Source organism: Halichoerus grypus, chromosome 2 (genome assembly GCF_964656455.1).
Source record: "Halichoerus grypus chromosome 2, mHalGry1.hap1.1, whole genome shotgun sequence".
NCBI classification, from domain to species: domain Eukaryota; kingdom Metazoa; phylum Chordata; class Mammalia; order Carnivora; family Phocidae; genus Halichoerus; species Halichoerus grypus.
Window position 1 is genome coordinate 187,355,861 of NC_135713.1, and position 17,834 is coordinate 187,373,694.

The 17,834-nt window shown below is 49.6% G+C and overlaps 1 protein-coding gene across 10 annotated transcripts in view; it reads left to right on the forward strand.

The window, feature by feature from the left end:
- Positions 1–17,234, forward strand: part of CDK12 (cyclin dependent kinase 12) — a 75,485-nt gene extending 58,251 nt beyond the window's left edge. For 2 of the 10 annotated variants that reach the window (XR_013445075.1, XR_013445079.1), the window contains 5 exons: positions 3,452–3,550; positions 5,651–7,176; positions 7,303–7,350; positions 8,491–11,731; positions 17,096–17,234. The gene's annotated coding sequence lies outside the window, so the exon portion shown is untranslated. The remainder of the gene's footprint in view (positions 1–3,451; positions 3,551–5,650; positions 7,177–7,302; positions 7,351–8,490; positions 11,732–17,095) is intronic. The other 8 variants (XR_013445077.1, XR_013445076.1, XR_004913299.2 and 5 more) reach the window with 8 other exon arrangements.
- Positions 17,235–17,834: the final 600 nt, after the last annotated feature.

A 17,834-nucleotide genomic window follows, 5' to 3' on the forward strand; every position in this document is an offset into this window, starting at 1 on the left:
TCTGTCTCTATTCATTCCCAGACCTCTCCAGGGAGTAAGAAAGGATTGCTGTACAGAAACCCACCACAAGGGGCGCCTGGGGGGCTCAGTCAGTTAAGCATCTGCCTTTGGCTCAGGTCATGATCCCAGGGTCCTGGGATCGAGTCCAAATCAGGCTCCCGCTCAGCGGGGAGTCTGCCTCTCCCACTGCCTGCCACTCCCCCTGCTTGTGCTTGTGCTCTCTCTCTCCCCCTGACAAATAAATAAATAAAATATTAAAAAAAAAAAAAGAAAGAAAGAAAGAAAGAAAGAAAAGAAGCCCAGCACCAGGTGATAGTGTCTGGAGTTCAGGTGGCATAGTTCAGGTGGCAGGTCTTGTCTGGCACCTGTAAAAAGTTGGCAGGGGCGCCAGAGCCTCTCCTGCCATTGGATGTGACATCAGCTTACCTTTTGCTCTTAGGCCTCCTCTCTCAGCAGCTCTTCTCTTATCCCTGCAAGCCAGACAGCACAAGCAGCAGCCCTAATAAGTGCCAGCTCTAGATAAGGTGCTCCCTCCCTGGTTGACACATACCTTGAGTTGGAGTTAGGATACAGTGGATGGAAGGATAGGAAGTCAGGAAATGTCCCTGGAAGTGGTCGAGCAGTAAGCATGCATGGGTACCTTGATGACTCAGAGATCATCAACATTTATAATTCTACCCATCCAGATAGCAACCTGGATGTCTGATCCCTCGAAGCTGCTGGGCCGCTTGGACAGCTGCAGTCTTGGTTTCTGCCACACGAGGGTGCTGCTGACCAATTAAAACTCCTGCCCCTTAGCAGACAAGAGTTTGGGTGACAAGAGCACCCTTTCCTCAAAACAGGGATCAGAAACAATCTGAGAGAGCCTGAGAACCAGGCCCCAAGAAGCCAGAAGAATAATTAGTACCACTTGCTCTTCCTTAAAAATGGCTTGAGACCCTGAACACTCAGCCCTAGTGGCCTGACATCTTAGTGTGTTTCCACCTGAACTCAGGAAGCCCCCAGCTCTCGGCACCAAACATCTTGCGTAGGTGCTTTTCTCCCTCAAGGTGTAGCAGGTTTCAGCTACACCCTCCCTCCCCCCAGGTTTCAGCTACACCCTCCCGCCCCCAATGTCTCCCTGCCTCTTAAACAGTCACTTTCTAGTCCAGAGGGTAGGGGTACCTGTGGTTTTCAGAGAAAAAGATCTCTCACAATTGTTATGAGGGAAGTATCTTTGTTAGTGAGAAAGCATTGGGGAGAGGACTGAGAGTGGGAAAGTTCAGCCTTCTGTGACCCCATCCCACCTCCCCCAGCACAGATCTGCAGAGCTCAAGACGGTCCAGTGGATGTTTGCAGCTTGAGTGGCTGGAGGACACCCAAAAAATGGTGTCAGGGAGCCGGATGGGGAATAGGGATGCTTTGGCCCTTGAGCTTTAAACTCACCCCATATGGTGTAATGGCTCTGCCAAGGATCCAAGTGGCCATGGGGCCCTTATGGGGGTGAGGTATCCCACAATTGATCCTCCGTCTCCATGAAGCCCTTCCAGGCTGAACAGGCTAAGGGAGATGACAGAGGTTCTCCTCCTCCCTCCTACCCCCATGCCCGAGGGCCCCTCCCCAGGAGGACAGCTTGATTAAACAGTCGGTGCTGCTGGAATTACTGCACAGCTGGCGCTCCCCCCAGCACCCCGAGCAGAGCAGCAGCGCAGATTAAAATCTCCAATTAGCGTTAAAGTGAAGTGAGGAGGTACTGAGGCTGCCAAGGAGGCCAGGCGGGGGCCCTGGGTCGGCAGACACCCCCACTGGTGCCTGGATTCTGAGCACCACCCTCGGTTATCCCTTCTTTCCTAGCTCCTCTCCCAGCAGCTCTCAGTGCCCATTAGCTTTGCATTGCTTGGGGCCACAGGGCTTTCTGAGGGGCAGAGGGTGGAGCAGATGCATTACCTGACAAAATGCTGGGGACACCGTAAGTGTGAAGGAGAACGAGTGATCAGTGCTTGTCAGGGGAGACACCCTGCTCACAGCGTGCCAGGCAGCCAGGATGAGGTGATTTCACCCTATTGCTGCTTCTTTTTGCCTAGAGAAAGGGCAAACAGGATAGGTCCTCCAGACCCAGACCCTCTTACCTATAAGGTGCTGAGTGTCGTGATGCCCACACAAACATCCATCCTTGTATATTTTATCCTATCTGACCCATCTGCTCCCACCCAAATTATGGCTCTGTTCTTCCTCGCTCCCTCTGTTATTTTTCTCAGCTTTCCTATGGGTGGGGGTAGGCACAGCCTAGCTTGGGAGCATCGCCATGCCCTGCCACCTGGGTCTTAGCCGGCTTCTCATTACCTTCTTTGCAGTTCGGGGAAAAGCAGGGATATGCCAAGAATGGAGGCCTCAGACTCTCCGAACCTCTGAACATCACACCCTATCCTAAGGGCCCTCTACCATTTACACTTCTGCCCTTCACCCACCAAACCCAGAAGGAGGGCAGCACAGCTAGTCATACCCTTTGACTTCCCTCTGCCCCTTTAAGGGAAATGGAGGTGGGTACCCAGCTGACTGAACCTACTCACACCTCCAGAAATTAGACACCAGGGCACAGTGCCACCCTCCCAGGCTGGCACATGCTACCCTGGCAGAGGTTCAAATAACACCCCCCCTTCATCCTCCCACCCCTATGTCTTCCTCTTCTCTCTCCCTCTTTCTTCCTCTCTCTCTCTCTCTTTTTTTTTTTTTTCTCAGCTCAAAGCACAGCTGAGCCTTAAAGCGGTGGGGGGGGGGGGAGACCAAGCTGGGGCAGGGGGGTGGAGAGCTCCAATAGCACGTTTTCACCTGCCATTTAATTGGATGTATTTTTAATTAATGGGACCTCAGGGACCAACATGAGACAATCTGATCTCTGAATAGGGACAGGGGAGGGATTGGGTTAGGGAGGAGGATTGGGCCACTGGGTGCGGTTACTGGGAACCCAGGCCCATCAATCACTGGCCACTTTGTGCTCTGGCATCGGGAATAGCGAGGTGGAGGAGGAGGGGAGGTGCTGGGGAGAGTTGCCAGGAAATTCCCCCCAACTGCCAGGACCTCCAAAAAAGGATAGAATATACTAGTTGACTTGGGTCTGACGCCCAAATTTGCAGCCAGGATATTAGGTAAGGCTAATCCTTGCTCCTAGGATTTTGTCCAGTTGGACTTGTCCCAGTGAGTGATATAAAACTGAAAGGAAAGTGGGGACAGAGTTTTGAGGTCATTGAAGACAGAGGGCAAGGGCTAGAGACCATAGAACCAGAGATTGTGTGAGAGGAAAGAGGAGGGCAGGGTTTAAAGATATTTCTGAACGTTTAGACATAAGAGAAGTGCCCTGGAGTTTACATGCAAAGCATGTGAGGCCTGATGCCTTTGGGGTGTGAATCATAGAAGCTTACTGCTGCAAGGGAGAGAACTTGGAGCTCATCTTGCCAAACTCTTCACTTTACAGATGTGGAAATGGAGACCCAGAGAGGAAAATCAGTTGAATCCTGTCCTGGAGTTGCTTTGTGTTCCTGGCTTTGGAGAGTTCCTGGGAACCCAAGGAAAGGTAGGTCGGTAGGTAGGGCATGGGGAGGAAAGTCAAGGGAAGAGGATTGGCAGGGTTATTACTGGAGTCTCCTATCTCTGGCCTCCAAGTCAGAAGCAAGTGAGAGGAGTCAGGCAGGTGCATTGTTGGAGGAACATTTCCCTTGTACAGCTAGTTCCAGAGGTCATCTCATCCGTTCCCCAGCTAACAAGCAGACAGATCCCCGAGAGTCCCCCACTCTCATGGGATTTTACAATACTCTGAAAAGTCCACAGAGAAGGCAATGTACCAACTACCCTAGTTCCTTAACCAAGAAATAAATCTCCCAAAGGTGACTAAATATTGAGCTCTTTTAAGATCTTTTTACAAGTTTCCCTGTCACAGTATAAACTGCTAGAGAAAATTATGCCCAAAATGTAGGGAGGAGTGGTCTTATACCTCTTGTCCCATGTCTAAGCCTAAAACAGAGACAGGGTTAAAATTCAAGGCTCAAAAGGCCGAGTCAGAAATGCCCCTGAATCATGTGGTGCCATGGCCCCAGAGCACTTAGTCAAGCCCTGTCTGGCTTTGTGCGGTGTTGGTGCACAATGGAGAGGAAGACATGTTTCCAGCTGTCCACATCCCCACTCCTCCTTCCTTTACTGTTCAGACACTAGGGTTAGGGAGGGAAAGGATGAAGGAGAAAAGGGGCTTTCCCACCAGGTTGCCAAAGGTGGCATTTCCTGGCATCTTCTTCCTTCCTTAAAAAAATTCAAGATTCGGGCGCCTGGGTGGCTCAGTTGTTAAGCGACTGCCTTCGGCTCAGGTCATGATCCTGGAGCCCCGGGATCGAGTCCCACATCGGGCTCCCTGCTCAGCAGGGAGTCTGCTTCTCCCTCTGACCCTCCTCCCTCTCGTGCTCTCTCTCATTCTCTCTCTCGCAAATAAAAAAAAAAAAATTTTTTTTTAAAAAAAAAATTCAAGATTCTTTGTTCTGTGCTTCATGAGACTAAGCTGGAGTCAGGGCAGGGATGGGCACAGAGCTTGGAAAGCAGTGTGGATAGAAACTTCATCACACTCTCCAAGCCCCCACATCTTTCCCCCACTCCCAGGATTGTTTTCTGGCTTAGTATCCCATTTTATATCCCCAAAGTCCCTGAGGAAGAGCAGGATGTGCCTCTTTTTTTTTTTTTTTTAAGATTTTATTTATTTATTTGATAGAGACACAGCAAGAGAGGGAACACAAGCAGGGGGAGTGGGAGAGGGAGAAGCAGGCTTCCCGCCGAGCGGGGAGCCCAATGCGGGGCTCGATCCCAGGACCCTGGGATCATGACCTGAGCCGAAGGCAAACGCTTAATGACTGAGCCACCCAGGTGCCCCAGGATATGCCTCTTTAAGTGGCCCACATTCACCATGCCTTATGTTTAGACCTTCAGGATCATCTCCTTGCCTTCTCTACAAACAATAAGTGAGAAGGACCCCTCACATCCCCCCAAGACAGTCTGGAAAGAATCCATCTGCCTCTTCCCCTGCTTCCAAAGGCTTGTAGTAGTGGGAACTGGGAGGAGAACTGTGCCAGGGAATTGAAAAGGAAGATTCTCTTGTCTGGGAAGGTCAGGGAGGAGCCTGAAAAGGGGGAGAAGACAGAGAGGGGAAATTTGGGAGCTGAGGCCTGTAGTCCCATCTGTGGGCCTGGCTACCTAACCTAGGGTAGGCCGTTCATACTGACTATTATTCATAGGATTTATTAGCGGCTCCTGTTTACAGAGCTGCTGTTTCTCCTTTGAAATACAGAGCAGTGGAGAAGAACAGCAAAGAAGAAAGGGAAAGGGTATCAGGCTTTTGGTAGGCCCTTTCTCACCCCTTGTCCACCCCTGCTCGAACATTGGAGGCATATTGGAGGGCCCAAAAGGCCCTTAAAGCATTCAATCTAGATTCTGGATTTTTCTCTAAGGAACAGGGCTTCCCTTCCCGAAGTCCCCACCAGCCCTGCCTCACACTCCCAAGGTTTAGGCAAGGTGCCAGATCTACAGCCCTGGAGTCAGACCCAGGAGAGATCCTAGAATCACTCCTCAATACCACATGCTCCTCCTCTTTCTCAAACTTTCTCCTTGGCCTCCCTTTTCTTCTACCTCCCTTCAGCTAGCTCCACTCCTGGCCACCTCATCCCTTTGAGTCTGAGAAGATATGGTAAGTAGTTGTCTGTTCCCTACACTTTTTCTTCCTCTCTTCCTGGAGCCTGGAGTCCAGAAAGATTGCTGAGCCTTTGCTGGGAAAGAGGAACAGACTTGAAGTAAGTGGGAGGCAGAGGTAGCAGCACCCAGAATGACCTGCACTTTGGAGAAAAAGGAGCTCTGTATTGGCCCAGGGTTTACCTTTTACTCTGATGGGACTCCTCCTTTTCTCCTTCTCCCTCAGTGTGTCCCATGGGTTGGTGAGAGATCTGGATGTCTGAACCTCCCACCTGACACCTCGAAGGTTGTTATACATATCCCCTCTCTAGCTCCCGAAGCCATGGAGGAGGGGAAGGAAGGCGTCTCAGAGGTGGCAGCACCCAGGGAGACCAAAGAGAAGAAACAGTGACCAGAGGGGGAGCCAGGAGGAGATGCCTGCTCTTGAAAAACCCTCTTTATCCCATCCTCTCTGGCACCCCCTCTCACATGCTGACAAGGCTGTGTGCCCAAGTGTACCAGCTCTCCTGGCTGGCAATTCTGCTCCGCCGTGCAGGCATCCGGTTCTCTGCTCCGGCACAGAGCACATGCTGGGCTCTCTCACACTCCTTTGCTCACTCATCTCAACGTGTCTGTGTTGCAGATTCCTAAGGATGAAAGAGGAGGCTGTGGTCCTGTGAGTAGGAAGATGGTGGGCTTGGGGCCCTTCAGGTGCATATCTGCCTCGCTGGAGGGCAAGGACAGAGAAGGCTGCTGGCAGCTCAGCTGAGCTCAGGGTTCTGGTGACTCATAGTAGTGGGGGCAGCTCATGAAAACATCAGAGGGGAAGGGGGTCCAGGCTTGTTAGAGCTCTCTTTTGCCCCAGTTCTCCCCCAACTCTGAGCTATGTGGATGAAGTTCTCTCATCTGGATTGTGGGGCAAGGAGAGGCTCCAGCTATGAAAGGGCTGGGAATGCTCAACCTCCCTTAATCATTCCCAGAAAGAGGCTTCCCATTGAGGAAAGGATAGGAGAGGCCAGTAGTATCCTCTGACCATAGTCCTAGGGGGGTTAAGTCCTTTATTTCAGCAAAGGGAAACAGGGATCATTGGTACTAGCATATCCAGATAATAGCACCCTCCCTCTGACGTCGGTGAAGGATGGGCTGAGTAAGAGGAGGAGAGTTCTCTTGCAGAGCCCATTTTCATTTGCCTATTTCATTGCTGGCAGCCCTGCTTTCCAGCTTGGGGTGGTGGAGGGGGTGCTCTCTGTCAGGTTGCTTCTGGAGACCCAGAGATGGTTTTGGTTGGAGAAAGTGATAGACCAGCCACTTTTCACTCTTCACTCTTCCTCTAGGGAGACGAGACCATCTCTACTCCCCCAGCTCTCCCTGGCAGCATTGGGAGACCAGGGGCCCCTGCTGGAATACCCATAATAAAGCTCAGTCCTGAACTGAACCAACACATCACCTGGCTCTGGTATAAAAATGGTGCTGTGAGGGGGAGCCTGGGTGCACCAGGTGGGTATAGACAGGTGTGGGGAGTTTAGACCCAGGAGAGATCCTAGAATCACTCCTCAATACCACATGCTCCTCCTCTTTCTCAAACTTTCTCCTTGGCCTCCCTTTTCTTCTACCTCCCTTCAGCTAGCTCCACTCCTGGCCACCTCATCCCTTTGAGTCTGAGAAGGTATGGTAAGTAGTTGTCTGTTCCCTACACTTTTTCTTCCTCTCTTCCTCTACTCCCGAGTCCCAGCCGAGAGTTACCCCATTTGAACTCTTTGTACCAGTGAATGCCATCAGGATCTGAACGCAGAATCCTCAGCCTGCCACCCCACCCCCCACTGACTCTGGGAATGCCACTCTGACTCTGAGACTGGCTCTTTAGTGCTCGTCCTCCCCCAAAGATAGCCAGGCCAAGACTGGTATGTCCGCTGACAGCAAGGGCCCTGACCTGAGGCAGAGGGCTGCTGTAAGGGTGCAGTGGGGCCCGGCCCTAAATGCATGTATGCCTGTGCATTGGGCACACTGGTTTATTAGTGTTATTTCAGCATTGTGATGCAGAGAGAGTAAGTGTAACAGCTGCTCCTTGCTTGCAGTGTTTATTGTTACCTAGAGACAACCTCCTGGCTTTTTCCCAGCTCCCCCTCCCCCCCAGCCCAACCCCCTCCCTGCCAACAGTCCTACTCTCCCCACACTGATGGGAAATTTATAGCTTGCCCATACCATGCCTTTAACCCTCTCCTGTCCATAGGGTAGGTGGGGTGAGGGAAGCCAAAGAGAGCAGTGGGCATGCTTGGGCCCCAGCAGGGTAGAATGGTGTGCAGGGGAAGGGAGGGAGGGAGGACACTGCCCCTCACTGATCTGTGTGTCCGGACTCAGGCTCCGGTTGCCCTCCTGGCTCTCATGTTGAGAGAAAAGAACTTTGGACCCAGCATCCTCCTCACAAGATGATTCTCTTTCCTGGGTATCTCTAAGCTCCCCCAGTTGGGCTGCCTGGCCCTGAGCAAACACAGTGAAGTAGTATTGAAACAGGAGTAAATATGGAGTGGCAGAACACCCAGCCCTCTCCTTTCTGTAGAGATGTCCTATCAAGACTATTAAGAGACTCTGGCATGACGGATGCTAGCCAGACCTTCCCAACTAGGTAAATGTCAAACATGAAACTGGCTGCTGAGTAAGGTGGGAAAAACTGCCCACTCTAACTTTACCCCAAGCCCAGCACTCAGGTCCCAAGAGATTCCCAGACCATTCTCCAAGCTGGTCTCCTTGGTCTGGTTAGGTTCTGCTCTTCTTCCTGGCCCATTTTCTCCTGCTTATCTTTTGGTTTGATAGCTTGGATCAAATCCAACAGACCAAGGGGACTGAAACATCTTAGTCATGGCCTCAACAGAACTGGGGAACTAGAAGCTCCTCCAACCTCTCCTGACCTAGGACCGTTCATGGAAGGGTACCATGTCATATATTCAACTGTCCCTACTGGAAATAAGAGTTTGAAGAGGGATCAGATTTTAGCAAAAAAGATAGAAGGTAGACGTATGGAAAAACTTACTCATGGGATATAAAACTTCAGAATGGGCCTACTTCAGAGATTTTTTTTTTTTTTTCCTGCCTGGGATAGGTTTAAGTCTGTGCCTATCAAGGGGAATTGAAAAAACAGGATTACTTTTCTGTGGCTTCTCCAGATGGGGGCCTCAGTGCAATTTCCTCACTAGCTCTGGGAGTACACCCCTTCTTGGTCCTTCTAAAGGTAGTAGCTGATGGTTAGATCACAAGTTTGGGAGGCAGGAAGCCTTGGGTTCTAGCACCAGCACTGCCATTAACCAACTGTGCTACCTTGGTAAGTCACTTAACCTCTCTGAGCCCTGGTTTCCTTGTCTGTAAAATTCAGATAAACAACCTCTTAAGGTTGTGGAGAGCATTTAGTGAAGTAATGTCTGTAAAGCACCTAGGACATTGCCTGATACTCAGTAGGTGCTCAGTGGTTGATACAATAAATAGTCTGTTACTCTTATGGAGTCACCAGGGCTGACATTGCTTCAACGACTCCATGAGTCCTCTGAAATTACAGGCCAAATAAGTGAATGTATGTATGCTGGGAAGAATGTCCATGATTGTCTTCATGATGTGGAGCAGGGGGGTGGCAGTCTCCTGGAAAGGAAATAGCCCCAACCCCTTGACTCAGACTGTGCCATTCCCATGCCTCAAACCAGGAGCTGTACTTCCAGGCAGTGTTCTGCCTGGAAGTACAGCTTCATCATCTAAGATGGGGCTATGAGAGACAGCCACTAGGATAGCAACGCCAGGCACTTTACAGTTTGTCAAGTACATTTACCTACATTAGCTCTTTTAATACCCAGCATATCCCAGTAAAGTGAAGAGAACTACCATTTATTATTTATTTATTTATTTATTTTTAAAGATTTTATTTATTTGCGAGAGAGAGAGAATGAGAGACAGAGAGCATGAGAGGGAGGAGGGTCAGAGGGAGAAGCAGACTCCCCGCTGAGCAGGGAGCCCGATGCGGGACTCGATCCCGGGACTCCAGGATCATGACCTGAGCCGAAGGCAGTTGCTCAACCAACTGAGCCACCCAGGCGCCCAGAACTACCATTTATTGAATGCCTATTATGTGCCAGGCATTGTGCTGGATATATTTTTTTTAGGTATGTTTAAAGTCTGTGGAGTATCATCACCTAAACATGTCATGATTTACAAGGCTCATCCCCTATCTTTAATCATTTAAGTATTTTACTCTTATAAATAATACCAGAATGAACATTCTAACACATAAACCTTCATGCATTTTTTTTAAAGATTTTATTTATTTATTTGTCAGAGAGAGCACAAGCAGAGGGAGAAGCAGGCTCCCTGCTGAGCAAGGAGCCCAATGCAGGACTCGATCCCAGGATCCTGGGACCGTGACCTGACCTAAAGGCAGACACTTAACCGAGTGAGCCACCCAGGCGTTCCCTCTTCATGCATTTTTATAGTAAATTCTAAAAAGTAGAATTATTAGATCAACAGATACAAATATCCCCTGTTCCCTATGGTCATTTTATTGATATACCCATGAGAATAATGTTTTTTAAATCTTCCTCTTTGGAATTCTGCAATGGAAACACAAGGGCAGCCCCTTTTCTCTCCTAGGCCCAGCAGAGAGACATTAGTAATCTATCATAGCTTTTTTTTTAATTTATTGAGATAATTGTAGATTCACATGCAGTTTTAAGAAATAATACAGAGATCCCTTGTACATTTTTCCTACTTTCATCCAATGCTAATATTTTGCAAAACTATAGTACCGCAACCAGAATATTGACATTGATATAGTCCACCAGTCTTACTCAGATTTCCCCATTTTGTGTGTGTGTGTGTGTGTGTGTGTGTGTGTACAATGTTATTACCTGTGTAAATTCGTGTATCTACCACTGGAGTCAAGGCACTGAACAGTTCCAACACCACCAGGATTCCTCATGCTGCCCTTTTATAATCACACCTACCTCACACCCTCCTTAACCCTTAGCAACCACTTATCTCCTCCACTTCTGAAATGTTGTCATTTCAAAAATGGCGTCATACGCTGTGTAAGTTTTTAGGATTGGCTTTTTTCACTCACCAAATCCATCCAAGTTTTTGTATGTATCCTAGTTTGTTCGTTTTGTTTATTCTATGGCATGACCACATGGACCACAGTTTGTTTAACCATTCACCTGTTAAAGGACACTTTGTACTCTCACTTTGTACTCACTACCAATTAATGAAGTAGCTCATTTACTTGTGTGCTGTTTTATACTCACAATTATTAAGCTTCTTTAATTCTTCAGGCATGGCACTATTACTATTTTCATTTCATAGATGAGGAAAATTGAGGCTCACAGTAAAAAATTCTCCCATGATCACATGTTAAATGGCAAAGAGCCTGGAACCCAAGATAATAGGGCTCTTTCTACTGCACGAGGCTTTCTCAGACCTTGACTAACGTTTCTGGGAATAGGGTGTGGGCAGAACCAAAAGAGAAATGTTGGAGGCAGAAAGAGATTGGAGCAGCGTGGGTCAGTTCAGGTCTTCACAGCTGACGTTGGTTCATAGGTTAGAAGAGCAGCAATGGGGGCGCCTGGGTGGCTCAGTCGTTAAGCGTCTGCCTTCAGCTCAGGTCATGATCCCAGCTCCTGGGATCGAGCCCCACGTCAGGCTCCCTGCTCGGCGGGAAGCCTGCTTCTCCCTCTCCCTCGCTCCCCCTGCTTGTGTTCCTGCTCTCACTATCTCTCTCTCTGTCAAATAAATAAATAAAATCTTTAAAAAAAAAAAAGAGCAGCAATGTCATGGAGCAGGGAGCAGTATGGCATGTGCCTTTGAAATTGTTTCCCCTTTGCCAGGAAGGAACAAGGCTGAAGTGGATAGAGCCCATGAGCAGTCTGCCCACAGACCTGGGCCCTGGAATCAGAAAAGAAGCCTTTGGGTGTCTGTGAGAGGGAGCGTGGCTAGGGTCCTCCATGGAAGTGTGAAGCTGAAGGTGTCTCTGAAGAGGTCTGAGAAAACAGGTCATGATGAGTGAGCACCCTGTTCCGGAGGGGTAAGGGCAATAAGCGCACTTTTTTTGGTGGTGGGGGAGCTACAGGTTAATTGTGCACGTGCATGTGCACACACACACCCCCTTGGGGCAGGCACAGTGTCTAGGACATGGTACAGGGGGCAGGCAGAGTGGAAGCAAAAATGCCAGTCCAGCACTTAGTCCTCGCTTTATAACTGTTCCTTACTCCAGCTGAAGCCATGGACAGTGAAATCAGAAGGAGTTGGAGAAAACATTTGGTCTGTCCCTCAGCCTGTGGGCACTGGTTGAAGCTGACAGGTGGAAACCTAGAGTTGGCCCAGACATGATGGGTGGTAGAGATGCCAACTTGTGGGAGAGAAGGTTTGGCTCCTCTCCTGGGAGCTATGTCTGGCCAAAGGCTGCCTCTTCCCACCTCCTGCTGGAACTGGCTCTTTTATAGCTGATGTTATCGTTGCTCCATTGGCCTATTCCAGTGGTGTAGACTCATAACAATTTTCCCTATGTACTTATGGCTCTAGAACCAGGCTGAGAGCACATACCGCTTTTCTCCATCTCCCCTGGCCCATCAGAAATGGCACATCTCCCAGTCGCACCCACCACCCATGCCCAGTAATCCCAGCCATGGAGGATAAACACCGAGGCCTTCGGAATGTATAGGGACTACACTGGATCACTGAAACAACCAGAGATACCCATTCTGAACTTGTGTCTTTTGGCCGGAAGTTCTTAGACAAAGGGAGATCACTCTTTACTGAATCTTACTCCCACTGAGACTTCCTAACTGTCAGAGGTCCTGAACGTGGCTGGGAGACAGCTCCTTTTTCTCGAAGCCAAGATGGCTTCTAACCAGGAAATCTCAGAACGCCTGCTTATGTCCTTCCCTTGGCTGCCCCTCTGCTCCAGGTCCCCTTCTCTTCTGCTACCACTGCCTTCCCATTCCTTCTTTCTCTTCTCCTCTCTCTCTCTTTCTCAGCAAGTTTTTTATGTGATTACAGGCACTGCATGGTAATTAGTGCTAAACTCATTTGCACAACTACAGTTAATTGGCTACAACAATTAATTAATGTGTTGGAAATTTGGCACTGGAAAAAAAAAGTTTGTCATCAAAAAAAGGGCAAAAAATTGTAGAGTGAGATACCCATAAAAATCGAGGGCAGGCTTCAAAAGCCCAGCTGGGCCTCAAACTTCAGGCCGGCCTCAGATGCCTTCCCACTCTCAGCTCCAACACATTTTCCTCTTTCCTCTTTCATTTTTTTCCTGTTCCTTTCTTTCTCTATTTCTCTTCTCGCTCCATTTTTTTTTTTTTTTTTTTACAACTTAAGCAAACTCATTTCCCTGATAAAATATAGCATGACTAATGGCTAGAGCATGTAAAAATCATTGGGAAAATGTCCTTGGAAGACGAATGCATTTTCAGCAGAATAATTAACTTAATTAACAAATTCACATGCATATTCATCAGGCTATTAATGTCTTCTCGGCTCAGCTTGATGAACATTGCGGTAATAACCATCTCATTTACATACTGCATTCTACTGCGATCCAAAACAGAGACAACATACAGGCGTATACACACACACATACACACACACACACACTCTTGCACGAATACACACAACATGTCTGGGCCACTTTGACTTCCAGGTTGGCTGGGAGTGTGTGTGTGTGTGTGTGTGTGTGTACGCGCGTTTGGTGTTTGTTGGAGGGTGGGTGGCTGGGAACTCCGGCTGGGGGTGTGATCTTTAGAGGGTCATGAGTTGAGGTGGGCTAGAGATGCCCACATGTGAATGTCTGAGAACTTTAATCCTCTCTCTCTCTCTCTCTCTCTCTCTCTGCCTGTCTGCCTCTCTGCCTCTTTTTCCTTGTTTCTTTTTCTCTGTGTCATTTTCTCTCTTCTTCTCTTGCCACCGCCCCCCCCACCATGTCTCTCTAGGGAAAAACTTGGTATCTGTGCCAACTTTTTCCCCCCTCCCCTCCTCCCTCTCTCTCCTCCTTCCCCTCTCCCAACTGCTGCCAGCCGGCGTCAGCGCTGAATTGCCATCTCCTTGAGCTCTCTGTGGAGCAATCTCGGAGAGCAGTAAGGTGTGACGCGGGGCTCTGCCGGCTTCGCAGCACCGCCTGCGGAAAGAGCGCAGGATGGCGGAGGAAGATTAAGAGAAATCTCGAGCAGGGCTCGGCTGCCATTGGTGTGTGCAAACGCCGAGGAGGAAGGGAGAGGGAGAGCGAGGAGGGGGGGTGGAAGGGGGGGGCACCAGCAGCTGTCGGCCTAATTCTCCTAACACTCTGCTTGTGGTCATATTAGAAAAACAGATTATGCCCCTCGGTGCCACTCACTTATACTTGACATACGTTAATGTTCTATATCTCCATTCTCGGGTCTTGACGACAGTGGACTTAAGATCGAGGAGGATAGGAGTCTGGGTGGCCAAGGGGCACAAAAGACCCTGCCCTCTCGTTCTCACCTGACCTTCAACCCCAGCCTGTACTGGCTCTTTAGAAAGCAAGCCTGGACATAGAATTTGCATCTGATGCCACCATTTGCCCGTGCTTTTTGCAGCCCCTTAGGAGGTGCAGAGGTCAGAGGACGCTTGAAAGCCCTTTCCCCTAAAAGTCACTCCCTCTCTAGAGTCTTAAGAGGTCACTTCAGGGCCCAGTGAGACCAGTGGCACTCCCACCCTTAATCTTTCTATGGGCCCTCCCCTTCAAATCGGAAGTTGGGGGTCAGAGAAGGGAGTCCATGATAGTCGGTGCTCCATGAGGGGTTATAGAAAAGCCGTGAGCAAAACAAGGCCAGGATTGTTTCTGGGTTGCTATGGAAACCAGGTTTCCTCCTCCCGGCAGGAAGGGAGGAGTGCCTGAGGCCTTCCTCCTTCCACCAATCGGGAAGGCTGTAAAGGCGGAGTTTACTGAGGCCTGGGGGGAATAGGGCTGTTCTTGGAGGACGAACCAATCATTCCCGCAGCCCTGCCTGCCAGTCCGTAGCCCATTGACCACCACCTTCCCTACCCTCTCACCTCAATATTCAAAAGAGGCTTTTTCCTCTGTGCCTTGTCCTCTATGGAGACCTGTTGCTTAGCAACCACTAGTGCCTTCTTCCCAATAACTTGCAGGGACTGAGAGATAAAATATCTGTCTATATTCAGTTCCCCTCCCCTGTCTATTTATATTTAATAACTCAAGCCCTGTCTTGGGTTCCCTTGGCACCTGTTTTAGAGGGCTTTTAGAGGGATTAAGCTGCAGCCTGAAGAAATAAAGTTACATCCGTGGAAGAACTTCCAAACAGGGAAGAGTGGGAGAAAAGACTGGAGTAGGTAGGGAAGCTGTGGAATCATACTCTCTTAAATATACGCGGAGGGAAAAACAAAAAGTATTTAGAACTTGGAATGTGGGGAGGGGATGTCCGCAGGGATTCCCAAGGGTCCACTCAGGACCTGGAGTGGATGCTAACAGAACAACTAACTGGGCTGGCATTTTTCTGTCCCCACCCTCTGCCTTGCCCCCTTTTCTTGCCCACTTCCAGTCTAGAGCCCTCTCATATTTTTGCATGTGAGAGGCCCATCCCTCTGGGGATGTCCAGTTTCCTAGTGTCTGGAAGTTGGTTTCCAAGAGTGGGGGCTGTATGGATGTATGTCCACCAGGCCTGGGTATCTCCCAAAGTTTGTCAGTCACAGGGAAGGAATTCTCCTGAGTTATCTACTAGAGAACCCCAACCTGACCCAGCAGTGGGGGCTGTACAGTATCACGAAAAATGAGGAGCAAGGAAGGCGTAAGGATAGCCTAATGGCTGCATGTCAGAATACCTGGGTTAGGGCCCCCTCGCCCTACTCTCCTGTGATCCAGGTTATTCACTTAATCTCTTAAACCCCTTGTTGGGGCACCTGGGTGGCTCAGTTGGTTAAGCATCCGACTCCTAATTTCAGCTCAGGCCATGATCTCAGGGTCATGAGATTGGCCCACCTTGAGCTCCACACTGGGCATGGAGCCTGCTTAAGATTCTCCCTCTCCCTCGACCCCCCCACCCCCCATCCCACTCACACGCACGCATACTCTCTAAAAGAATAAAAATAAAATAAACCCCTTGTTGCTTTGTCTATAGATCAAGAATAATAATGTTTACCTCCCTAGACTTTAGCGGGATCAATTAAAGTGATATGTGAAAGGAAATACTCTGAAAACTGCCAATTTAAATAAATATTATTTTAAGGTCTGGAAAAGGTCTGACTGCTGGAAGGGGGGTGTATCATGAATCCAGCCCAGGCCTTGGCTTAAGAACACCAATAGTTTGTTGGCCAGAGGGGTGTGATTCTTTGCCCTGTGGTCAGTCAGGTGGGGAGCTATAAATCAAAATCAAAAACAGAGGGCTCTTTAGGGAAAGTAGCAAAGAGCATCCCTATCATCTTCCCCACCTCCAGTCCCAGATTCTGACCTCCAGTTCTCCCAGCCTACACCCCACCCTGACCCTCCCAGTCAGCACCTTCACTGTCGTCATGCTAGATCACAGACTGTACAGTTTCACCCTCCATACCCCCCTTTTCGGCACCTCCTCCAACCCGAGCCTTCTGTGGGAGACAGATGGGGTGTCTGCGATGGAAAAGGCTCTGGGCTCTACGCCGCCTTGGGTGGGCAGCCCCCCTTCCCATCTCCCCACTACTCCCGCTCCCTACCTAAGACACTCAGATTCACCCCGGGCAGCTTTGGGAGCTGCTGAGGATTCCGACGCTCTTGCCTTCTCAGACTCAGCCCAGAAGCAGAGCCAGAACGACATCTTTCTCTGAGACCTAGACCCCAGCCCCTCTTCATGGAAAACCAATGCAAAGGAGGAAGTAGGTTAGGGAACAGTAGGGCTCCACATGAAGGGACTAGTGTGGAGAGGCAGGGAGGGGGCGTCCAGAGTCCTTCACTGAGGACTGGATGGCTGGGGTTTGGGGCCTAAATTGAGGGAGGAGGCTGAGACTAGGCAGCTCCTTTGTTCCAGAAATCTGGGGTCCCTGGAGGGAGGCTCAGCTTGGGGAGCGGGGGAAAGGGAGCTAACATTACAGAGCACCAACTGTGAGCCAGGCACAATGCCAGAGTCTTCCATACCTGTACTCACAACTAGCAGGTGAGGAGTCAGGGTGAATAGGTGTCTCATGAGCTCTCAGCATCTCTCGGCACAGTTGACCAACTTCTCCTTTGATTCTATGATTTCACTGCCAATTCTCCTACCACTCTGGCTGCCCTTTCTCTGTCTCCTTTGCAAGCTCATCCTCAACTCCTTGGACTCAGCCAAGTCCCCCGATTGTACACTTTCACGGTACTATATATTCTTCTTTCAGAGCACTTAGCACAGTGATTTCACACTTATTTGTGCAGCCATTTGAATAATAATCCTATTTCCCCCACCAGATGGAAAGTTCCACGAGGACAGTGACCACGTCTGTCTGTATTCACCAGTGTGCTCCCAGTGCCCAGCACCGTGCCTAGCATAAAGCAGCTGTTTGGTAAATATTTGTTGAATGAATGAATAAATGACAAAAGGACATCACTCTGGCCTAAACTCAGTTTCTTAGCCACTTCCTCACCCCCAGAGCGGACCTACCCAATATGTGAACCAGAGAACAGGGTGCCTGGGAGGTCAGGCCACCTCATTCTCCTTGGAGAAAAAAACAAAAATATCAGGACAGGAGTAAACCAAGTTCCAGGATACGGGCCCCCTGCCTGGACCTGTCTATATGCTCTCCAGCTTCTCCAGGGATGGAGAGAATTCAAAGTCCCAATAACTTCTCTCCATTTGGGGCCTGAAATCACTCGTGAGCTGGAGGAGAGGAGTTCCATCGGAAAAGAGTGTTCTGCAGAAAACCCCTCTTTTCTGCCTTAGCTGCCTTAGCTGAGACTGCCGAGACCATCTGTTACCACTCCTCTCTTTGCTTCTGTCCTCTTCCCCTGGACTTCAGGGAAGGAGATCATTCGACCAAGTGGGAGGGATAGATGGTGAGAGCACAATCCGCTTGTTCCTTGAAGCGTCTGGGGCAATGTTGATGAGCCTCAGCCAGGTGATTGGAGCCGAGGACCGCTGGAGCCAGCGGCCTCAAGTGCTTTGGGGCTGTACTCTCTAGACCCTGGGGAGCAGGGAGTGGACAAAATG